This window comes from Hibiscus syriacus, unplaced genomic scaffold (genome assembly GCF_006381635.1).
Source record: "Hibiscus syriacus cultivar Baekdansim isolate YM2019G1 unplaced genomic scaffold, ASM638163v2 tig00002684_pilon, whole genome shotgun sequence".
Lineage (NCBI taxonomy): Eukaryota > Viridiplantae > Streptophyta > Magnoliopsida > Malvales > Malvaceae > Hibiscus > Hibiscus syriacus.
In genome coordinates this window covers 455,361-467,475 of record NW_024061939.1, presented here as the reverse complement: position 1 = coordinate 467,475, position 12,115 = coordinate 455,361, and positions in this window count along the sequence as shown.

The window sequence follows — 12,115 nt, the reverse complement described above, 5'->3', positions numbered from 1 at the left end:
CTTGAGTTGTGTGCTTCGCAGTCTTGAAACGGACTTTAGTCTGTTTACCAAGAACACAATACTTGCAAAAATCGAGCTTACAGCTTTTGACACCATGCAACAAGTTTCTCTTGTGTAATTCTGCCATACCACGTTCACTAAGATGAGCAAGGCGCATATGCCACAATTTTGTCGTATCATCACAGGACTCAACAGAGTGAACTCCACCTGCAACGGTACTCCCTAACAATCTGTAGATATTCCCTGCAGTCATCTTGCCTTTCATCACAGTCAATGCTCCTTTAACAATCCGAATGGTTTCCCTATCCTCGTCAGCCTTAGGGATAAAACCATTCTTGTGCAAAGTGCCCAAGGAAATCAAATTCTTCTTCAAGTCTGGGATATGTCGAACACCACTCAACGTCCGAACAGAGCCATCGTGCATCTTAATTCTGACATCACCAATACCAACAATATTGCAACATCGATCATCACCCAAATAAACCGAACCAGAATTAACCGGCCTGTATGTCGAAAACCATTCCCTATTTGGCGTGATGTGATAAGAACATCCAGAATCAAGAATCCAAGCATCCGTCAATTGTGTCGTTGAAATAGAAAGCATATCACCCTCACTACAATCAGAATTATCATCCTCGACCACGTTCACAGACTTGGATGAGCCATCACGCTTCTCATCAGTATGCTTTTTCAGCTTCGGACAGTCTCGCTTCATATGTCCCGCCTCCTTGCACTTGTAACAGTGAATCGTCTTCTTATCCCTGGATTTGGATCTGGAATTCCGCTTCCCGGACCCTGTCTTCTCTGGCTTCCATCCACGATCTCGATTACCCTTGCCATATAAGCTATCGGCTTGAGAGCTTTCCCCTGCATTCTGCTTCCGCTGGTTGTGAGCCAACAAGGCTGCAGTAATCTCCTCAACGTTGATAGTCTCTTTCCCATATGTAAGAGTAGTCACCATGTGTTCGTAAGAGGGAGGCAACGAACACAACAGAATCATCGCTCTGTCTTCATCCTCAATTTTCACATCAAGCCGAGCCAGATCAGAAACGATTTGATTGAAGACATTCACGTGTTGCGCCAAATCGTGATCGTCCTGCATCTTCAGTCCATACAGCCGCTGCTTCAGATACAGTTTTTTCGTTAAGGACTTGGACATAAACTGACTTTCCAACTTCCTCCAAATTTCGTCTGGAGACGATAGATGCATGACGTGATACATGACCTCGTCCGCCAAGCATAATCGTATGGTTCCTGCCGCTCGCTGCTGCAATTCTTCCCAATCTTCCTCATCTATCGACGCTGGCTTTGTAGGTCGCAAAGCCTTCAAGATCCCTTACTGCGCCAATAGATCCTTCACCCTCGTTTGCCATAATCCGAAGTTACCCTGACCATCGAATTTCGCGACTTCGAATTTTGCTCCTGACATCTGATACCAATTGTTGACGAAAACGGGTAAAGAAAACAAAAGAACACGAGAATTTTACGAGGTTCGGCAATGTGCTTACGTCCTCAGTGCCTAGGCGGCGCTAGAAGTTTTATTCAATGATATTTTAGGTCTAGGTTACATCTCTATTTATAATAGAAAACACTGGTACATAATTACAAAATCAACCTTGTACCGTACCGCGGGGGCTGCGCCCCCGCACCCTCAACCCACATAATTCGTAACCCCACAACGAGACTTTTTATGAGCCATACATAACACTACTATATTCCATCTATTGGTAGTATAGACTCGAGGAAGATTGGGAAGTCATTAGCTACATGAGGAATCATCTCCTTGAAGTATTTCTCTAGAACTACATCACGTTGCTTCATGTAAATAAAGAACATCATGAGATCGTGTATGAGTTCCTCAACTTGCTCCCTAGTGCGCCGAGAATTCTAAACCACAACAGCAAGTCTTGCTGTAACAATATAATTTGTGCCGTTCTCCAATGTTTTCGTGGGATTATCCTTATCAAAACCGAATAACTTGGGATCTTCTCCTTGGTTAGACATTGCTTTCCCTGGTTCATCTCATTAAACTTTTCTTCAAATACTATCGTCTTGTAACAGAGGGTCATGATTAGATTTGGGAATGTAAACACTAAGTTTTTGCCCCATTATCATTATTATTATATTATTATTATTATATTATTATTATTATTATTATTAAATAATAATAATTACAAATACATTACATGCCCATTTACAAACTGAAGCCCAACAGCAGACCCAGAAACCCATTTACAAATTAGACCTGATCCAGAACCCTGAAGCCCATATCCGAGAAGTCCAGACCTGACCCAACAAAACCCGATCCATATGCACCCTATCTCTAACCGCCAACAAGTTCAGCCCAAAAGAGGATCCAACAGAAACCTTAGGGTTGGTGAACCTTAGGATCTATTTCGGCGTCGCCTTCAACTACTCCGCTATCTCCAACTACTCCGCCGCTATGTTCCCTATCCAGCTGCTGCCACGACACCGAAGCTTCCAGAAGATCTACATTGCCTGCACACGATGCATCCCTTCGGTGACCCACCGAAGGGCACCCTTCTAATCTGTTCGAGGATAGTAGCACCGTGGTGGCCTATAAAAGGACACCGATCATGCAAGAAGAAAAAAGAGGGGAAGAAAAAGACGAACCAGAGAGCAACAAAAAGAAAACCCAAAGCAACTAAAAGAAAAAAACCGAAAGACAAAAGGAGAGAAACTTACCAAGCGTCGTCGGAAATAAAAAACGTTGTTGGAAAACCCAAAATACCGAAGGTATTTTTTTAGATCTACGAAATTCTAGATCTTTTTAGTAGAAACGGAGGTCAAATTCGACCATAGGGCATTCGGATCTACGTTTTGAGGGTAAGTTTGTAATTTTAGCCACCGCTCACGGTGGTCGGCGGTGGTGGTTGGCGTCGGCAAACGGTTGCCGGCCGGTAACCTGTGTCCCTCCGGTGGAGGGTTTTAGAGAGAAGAAAGAGAGAGTTCTTTCTTTAGAGAGAGAACAAAAATGAAAAAAAAATGAGAAAGATGACTCTTTAGAGTCGGTTTAAAGGGTATTTATACCCTCACCAAAACGATACCGTTTTGGTGATGGGTGTCTCTGTAATTTCCAACATGAGAAAACCATGTCTGCAATACCTAGACTTTGTAAACTTTCTATTTTAGTCACTAAAATCAATTAGGTGTATTTTTTCGGTCTTTAATTTTTATTATATTTTAGTCCTTATTAGTATTTATATATATTTAGGATAAATAGCTTATAGTCCCTTATATTTTAATAACTTTTATTTTAACCCATATAATTCTTTATGGATAAATTACATTAATAGTACATATTTTAATATTTATACTTAGGACTATTAATTCTATTTTTCAATTTAATCTTATATTTTTAATTTGTTCATTGTTTAATTATAGTTTTATTTTTATTACCATTTAAATTTCAATATCTTTAATTTATACTTTAATTATTACTCTTTATTTTATTTTTATTTTAGTAATGTGAATATATGTATCTTGCTAAAATAATTGATTTTCTTCAATGTTTAGAACTAATCCTTGAAAGTAAAAATTAAATGATTTGTTTATTAATTATGGATGTTAGGTGATGATAATTATATGATATAAATATGTGATATTGGTAATAAAATGAACGTGGGTGTAATAGGTTATTAAAGCATCATTGTATGTCAATTCAATTCAACTGCTCCTTGACCTTTTTCATTCTTAGTCTCACGCATATGCTTATGTTGATCACTTTTAATTTTTTTATACATGCTTTAGTCCTTAATATTTTTTACAATTAGACAAAAATACTACTTGATTGAGGATCAATGCCTTTTGCTAATTAATTTAATCAATTTTGTAATTTAATTAAGGATATATTTATTTATTTTAAGTATTAAGAAAGGACTGTCTTAAAGTAACTAGATGTCCTATTCTGATATTTTAAAATAAATAAATACCCTATTTATAAAAAAACCTAAAAAATAGAATATGCATACTTTAATTATATTCATTTTGGTTATATTAATTACTGAGTTCTTAGGAGGAGTTATCATATTCTTATTATTTAAGTCGAAAAGAGAAATATTCGTCCTAAAAGCATTTTAGGGATTAGTTTATCTTCAATTGGAAATATTGGAAAATTTTCTATTTTTCCTTAGAATTTTCTTTAAATAAAAAATTATGCGATTGAATCTGAAATAATAAAGTCATAAATTAAATTTATATTATCAGAGACAATTTATAATCAACAGGTACTAATTTTGGGCATTGTGGGGGTGCTAAACCTTCTCCTAACGTAACTGACCACAAATCCCTTTTTATTACTAAAATGAATGAATTTTTGGTTATACACATACCGTTTTATCTTTTAAATAGTGTTTTCTTAAAAACTATTTTAAAAGATGATTTTTAGGTATTCGACCTACCTAACCCAAAAGGTTCGATGACGACTCCAAAACATTTCTTTAATAAAAACCATTTATTTATTCACAAGCTTTTCCACCAAAGAAATATTCGTTCCCGGGCGAAAACTGGTTACAACAGCTTGGCGACTCTGCTGGGGACTTTGGTCAAACCTAAGTCGATTATATATTGTCTCTATAGTTGGAAATTGAAAATTCAATTTTATTTAATTTATGATTCTTTTGATTTCTTTCAATTTATTTATACCTTTGTATATTAATGTTTGTATTTAATTACTTTTTAGATATTAATTTTTATGTGAAAATTTCTCCTCACATGCAACACGTGCATTGCATAAACATAAGCTCTATACTTGAGCTCTTTTCCCTTTTTAAGTGGGAGTGAAAGCAACATATTCGTGAGAATTTATTCTCCCTGTCAGACCTAGTAAGTAGCTTTCGGGGTTCATATGATCTATGTCTTCATGAGAATTTATTCTTCATGCCAGGCATAGGGAAATGTGTCCCCTCGAATTGAACTCGATCCGCTTAAGTCTGTAATTGACTAGGATTAAGGGTTTGGCAGCCCAAGGGGCACCAACAAGGACAATTCGAGTACCTTTAATCATAGAACTGAAACTCTGCATATAATAAACCGTAGAAATTCACTCGATCTAAGACAATACTGAAACTATGTCCATAGGTGTACACAAAGGAGAAATAAGCTCTAACTTTTGTCTTTTAATTTTTTTGAATAAATGTATGTGAACTAGAAATCATGCGGTTAGGTTAATTTTTCAAAACAAAGCATGGAACTAGAAAGCATGAGGTTGTAATTTATATATAAATACCATGATAGATAGAATCTTTTCTTTCTATTAATTGGTACTAACCATTTTATTTTTTCTTATTTTCATCTATTTTGTAGATACATTTTATTTTGCTTTAATTTGTTTATATTAATTTCTTTTGTTTGTATTGTATGATCATGACATGAAGAAGATATTGATTCGAGAGTGGACATCAATTTGAAAAGTTTTTATATATGGACAAAAGGTTTTATGATCAAGCAAACTATGACGCAACCAATGAATGGCATCCTGAAGGAACTCCAAGGATGGAGGAGAACTATGCACCTAAAGATCATATGCCCGTTGAATAGCAAAAGGAGATACGAGAAATAAAAGAGCAAATGTCCAAAATGATGGGTAGAATGTATGTTTTGGCCAAAGGAAAAGAAATTACTGCACAAAACTAGAAAGAGCTCAATGAACATAATCCTACAATCTCAAATATACAAGGGACTTCTGATCCTAATCAATTTGAGAAATTGCATACAATCATCATTCGTATTCATAAGTTGTCTGGAGGTACCCAGGAAATGGTGACAAATGTAAAAGCTCCCAAAAATGAGAATAAATCATGCAGTGTGAAATTGTCAAGGTTTAGTCTACTCTCGACGTCTGAAACTCAGGTTTAATCCAAGGTAAAAGGTGGTTCTCATTTTGATACTATTCCTATATCATATAAGGAGTTGTACGAGAAGCTACTTGAAGCGCGAGAAGTAGCTCCGCATTATGTGAAACCGTTGCAACCTCCATATCCAAATCTGTACGACATCAATGTTTATTGTGAATATCATGCCAGAGGTCAAGGATATACCATTAAGAATTGCCTTGCCTTCAAACATCGAGTCAAAGTTTTGGATCATGGAATCTTATAGTTTATGATAATTGATCAACCTAATGTGGTAACTGAAGGTCCTGCTAGATTAATACCAAAAGTATTCAACGGTAAGAGTATCAGTAGGGGCATTCAGAATGAAGGAGGTTTTTATGAAGCTCAAACATGTTATTTTAAGGATAAAAATAATAAATTAAGTACAAAGATGAAAACCATGTGTGAGAATTTCCAAAAGATCAGTCAAGCCTTTCAAAATGCTGGCATAGGAAACACCCCAGAAGAGTGGATAACAGGGGTCACCAAACTGAAAAAGAACTGCAATATACATAAACGTCGGGCCAAGAAGTTTTTTCATGATTTATGAGTTGTAGAAGAAAGACACAATACATCTGTCTTTGAATTTCAAGCTAAAAATCAAATGTTGAATAATGCTATAACTAATATGGAAGTATCATATCAGATCCATCATCATGAGATTGATACTGAATTAAAAGCCACTAGAGCCAGAAATAAGATATTGATGAAATGTTTAGATGGTCTTGTATGATAACTTCTTGAACACAAAGGTTCTCTTACAAGGGAGAATAAACAACATTGCCTACAACTTCAAGAATTGACACAAAAGATGAAGGAAAAAGACAATGTCATGAAGGAAGCAGATGCTCAAGCAAGCAATAAAACTGGTTGATTTAGATGGCTTCATGAGAGAATTAAAGAAGATTAACATCTCTACACCTGAGCATGAGTGGAAGTTAATTTGGCTTTTAAAGGAAATAGAGAAGTTAGGAGTGAAAGTTATCCCATATATGTAAAGTTTTGTTTAATGTATGCAAACTTTTGTGTTCAATGAAATCTGTTTTAAGATTATCACTCTTGATTAACACCTTCGTTGCATTTGCATTGTATAATTTGCATTCTTATTTTTGCATTTCTGCATTTTCATTTTATATTCACATCTTTGCATTTGCAATTTCATTCACATCTTTGTATTTTTACGTTTGTATTTTTGCATTTGCATATTCGTATAATTACATTTAAAGTTTCAAACTTATTTCATGCATTTGCATTTTGTTAGTTTCAAAATATTTCACATGCATTAAATCATGAAAATATGAGAATAATTTGTGGAGGATTCCATGACAGAATTTTCGAAATCAAATTGGAGTTAACTTGGTCTTCCTAGAGAAGGATAAGAGCTATGAATGAGATTTTAGAAAGGGTTGGTAAAATCGAGAAACTACAAGAGTAACTTATCAAGACTCAACAAGAGATGATTGATCAAGAAAAAAAGTTCCAGGATGTTTCAAAAGAACAGATAGCCAAATTAATGGATATGATGAATATTATGATCTATAAAGAGAAGCCCTTAGAGGATCCCATTGTAAAAGACTTAAATGGGATTATGAATGTTAGTGGTATAGCCAATGCAATGGAAATAAATGACCAAGAACTTATCAAGAAATGTGGAAATCCAATAAGGCTCCAAAAATTGGGTATGATCCTAGAAAATGCAACAAAGATCAAGTTGAAGAGAAGCATGAAAGAAGTTCAAGGCCATTGGAGAAAGCTAAACAAAGAAAAAATCTATACGAACATTCACAAGGTTTTCAAGATAATGACAAAAATCTATACGAACATTCACAAGGTTTTCAAGATAATGGCAAAAAGAAAATCAGATCAAAAGAATTTCTATCCAACTTTCCTTCAGTTTCGTGCAACAAGTTATATTACAAGTTGCTCCAAGGCCAAATTATTTCTCCATGTCGGGCTAAGCCTTTGTTATTTCCATACTCGAGTTGGTATAATGAGAAAGTTTGTTGTGACTATCATGCTAGAGCCCGAGGGCACTCTATCAAGAATTGTGGCAATTTCAAACGGTGAGTGCAAGAACTTTTGGATTAGGAAATTATAGAAGTGGATGTTAATCAGTATGTTTTAGTCAAATAATTGAGAGTCAAACCCCAAAATAGAGTTGATAGTATCAAACAAGTGAAGTACATGCAAAGGACGAGGAAAATAGGGTATTTAAGCCAAAGATAAAATATTAAAATCTCAATGCTTCTTGATTATAAATGATAAAAAAGAAATGAAAGAAGAGGTAATTCAAGACTGACCCATAGGTTTAAAAACGAATGGGGCAGATGTAATCCAGAAGACACCTCAGACACCTATATCAGATTTCCTAAATACAAGTGGAGAATTAATTGGAAAAACAATCAGCAAAAGACCAATCATTCAAGAAGCAAAAATTGATGATATGAATGAATGTCACATCCAGAACCCCATCAATCGTATTTGTGATTAGTCGTTCAGAACGATCACATAAAATGAAAGTCTCTCAAAAAAATCTGAAGGGGTTTCAAGAATCTATCTCAGATCTGTACCCTCATCTGGTTAAAGGTCAATACATTACACCAAGATTGGTGAAAGTGTCACCAAAACCTTATGCCCATTGTTATGATCAAAATAGCTTCTGTAATTTTCATTTGGGAGTATCTTGGTATTCAACAGGGAATTGTTGGTCACTGTTAAAAGAAATAGAGACGCTCGGTGACAAGGGAGTCTTGACACAATAAATCATCAAGAAATGGGGGGCAAATAAGTATAAAAATCTTGGGCCAATTACACACCCAACATTTGAGGAATGATAGAGCAAGCTAAATAAACAAGTGGAAGTTGTTATCTACCACTATAGTACCTTTATATTTTCAGCATCTTGTTTGAACTTGTTTTTGTTCATTTCTCCGCCTTTTGTGCAATAAATAAATTTTTGTTGCTTTTATGGTTATGAGTAAGGAATAAAAGTTTAATCTTGAAGTTTTTGAGTATCATATAAATTAAATATTTTTTTAATTTTTCAAGACTTATAGATCTTTGGCAAGTGGTAAAATTAGACCTTTCATATCCCATACAATGCTAGAAATACAATTACATGATCTATTTTTGACCTTTACCAAAACCAAATCCTGACACTACATTTATCTGAGACTCTGAAGTAATGTCTCTACCTATTTTTGAGACACCAAATCCATATGTGTACTTTTTGGGTACACATTTGTCCTTCTAGATACAAAACCATCATACTGGTGAAACCAAAAGACCTCAAAAGTACAAACTTTCAATTATCCATGAATCTTCTTACATGAAGAGACGAGATGAGGCATCATAGATCAATTTGTCGAAGATAATTTTCAGTAATTAGGGCATGCTCAAAGCAAGAAAAAAGATGAGGAGGATATGAGGAAAGTAAAGGTCAATGTTTCTGAAATTAAGTCTCCCATCAGTTGGATATTCCAACAATTCTCCCAAGTTGTTATGATTCATCAAGAGTTTAGGCCAAAACCTAATGATTGTGGAGATTATTGATATCACTAGGAAAAAGGACATGAAATTCAGTTGTGTTTTGAATTTAGGGGATTGATACAAAAGTTGATGGACAATAAAGAGATAGAATTCTTCGAGAAAGATGAAGGAAAAAGAAAAGAGGATGTCTTCATATCAGAAGATTCCAAGCCTATGCATAGAACAACTGAGCCTATGATTATCACTGTAAAACCATTTGCAATGAATCCTGTGCCAGCAAAACCAAAAGTGGTTATCACAACCCCTTTACCATTTCCATTTAAGGATACCCGCAAGGTACCTTGGAATTACACTACCAATATTTTAATGATATGAGGACTTGTTTCTTTGGAGAAAGTAGAAGAAAAAAAAAGCACAGGGAATTGATTTGACAACCGAAACAGTGAGTGAAGTAGGATTTTTCACAAGAAGTGGGTTACTCTCCCGAAACATCAAAAGAAAAGGTAAAATCTCTAGTGGTACCACATAATGATCACCCTCCACATTGAGGGGCAAGATGCAGGCTAGTTGCTCACATGAATAAAGATTGTCAATCTAGTTTTATTACGAAGACAAATCTCCATGAAGTAGAGAGAGTTTTGAACAATAAGGTAGGTCAAATATGAGGTGCTTGAAGATCAAATCCAATCAAGAATTTTCGAAATGCAAGAGGAAAATGAGGTACTCAAACCAATTGAAGTCTTATACTCATCCATCAGAAAAAAAAGAAAAAAGAAGAAAAAAGAAGAAAAAATAGAAAAAAAAGAAAAAAAAAAGAAAAAAAGAAAAGAGAAAATAGAAAAGAAAATAAGAACAAAGAAATTGAATCAAGATGGGTGACTCATTGAGCCTCAAGTTACAAGATTGATAAAGTGTAATCAGTTCAAAGATTCATATACAATAAGAAGCACAAGAAATGTTGGAGATATAAGAAAATGGAAATGAACCCAAAAATTGGCAGTCTAGAGGGATCCAAAAAAATGATGAAAGACAAGTAGCAAAGCAGATCCAAGTCAAGTAAGGCAAGATTGAAGGCATCAGAATGAATTGATCATTGGTTCAATTACCATTAAACACTTGTTTGGGCATTTTTATCCCTTTCTTTCGTAATCATGAGTCCTGATCTACGTTACGCACCTGAAAAGTCCATTCTAATCATACATGGATTTCTAAGTAAAAGAACTATCTTCATATTTCATTCCTCCTCTCAAGATGATTTTCACTTTTAAAAATTGGGGGTTCAAGATGTAAATTTTGAATAACATTTTGAAGCCAAAGGAGTATTCAAGTTGAAAACCTAAAAATGTGACTCGAGTATTAAATAGTGCAACAACGACACAAGAGACGATCTTAAGCTCTTGATGCAGCACCACACATCCCAAAGACGTTTCTGAGATTCTGGAATCAAGAAGTATCTCTATGATATGAGCATAACAACCATTTCTTCAAGATTAGTGGATGCTCAAAGGGACATATATGGTGTACGAACCTGAGAGACCTTACTTTACCAAAATCAACCTACACCTTAAACCGATCAATAATTTTGACACTTGTCATAGGACTATGATTTTTGAATGATTTAAAAAAATTAGTTGATTGATTTGATATTTTATTAAACTCGTGTTTTATGATATGATTCAAATGTGAACCTATAAGGGGTAACAATTTACTAAATTTTTTCATTCTTTGATAAAAAATGAGGAGAAATATTTTCAAGCAAGACAATCTAAAATGATGAAGGTCCTTGAAGCAAGTTGATGCATGTTATGCCTCTATTTGAGAAAAAGAATGAGCAATGATGAAGTACTTCACATTCTTGAAAGCAAGTGGTACGGAATATCAGGAGGGCTGGAGGAGAGAACTTGTAACACTCTCTTGTGACATTAGCAGCATCCTGATAAGAAGAAAATGATTGTCTTGTTCGAAAAAAAATCACATATCCCAGTGCATAGCAAAAAGGCAAGAATACAACCAGTCAAACAGAAGATGACCACCTTATTCAGAAGAGGCACATATCTCAGACATTTCTGTCAGAAGGATTGATCACTTCCTAAGTTTGTGACAACATGAAGATAATACCTCTAGTTACTTGACAAAGCTATTGTTTAGTAACACTAGAATGAGAGCATTCAAGATTGAGAGATTTAGGCACGAAGAGAGTCACGAGTACCCACAATGGGCCATTATCCAAGTTGGACCTCGTGGGGATAATGAGATTCAAATTCAATGGACATTGAGAATGAACCTTTTGACTTAAGGGTTGGATGTATTTTTGAAGGTCCATATTATCCATGTGGGTATCTTGAAGGCTCACATCAACATGAAAAGATAGAAGTAATCCATGAAGGGTATCTTGAATGCTCACATCAGCATGAAAAAGATAGAAGTAATCCATGTGGGGCATTTTGAAGGCTCACATCAGCATGAAAAAGACAAAAGTAATCCATGTGGGGCATCTTGAAAGCTCACACCAGCATGAAAAGGTTGGGATATTTTGAAAGTCTATTTAAACTAGAAATAGAATATTGGGGCATTTTGAAGGTACATTTTAGACAGAAATCCTCCATGTGGGGCATTTTGAAAGCTCATATCAACAAGAAGCGAATGTTGGGGCATGCTGAAAGCATATTTCAATCAGAAATAGGAATGTTGACCCATTTTGAATGTTTGTATCAGCAACTGTTGGGGGCATG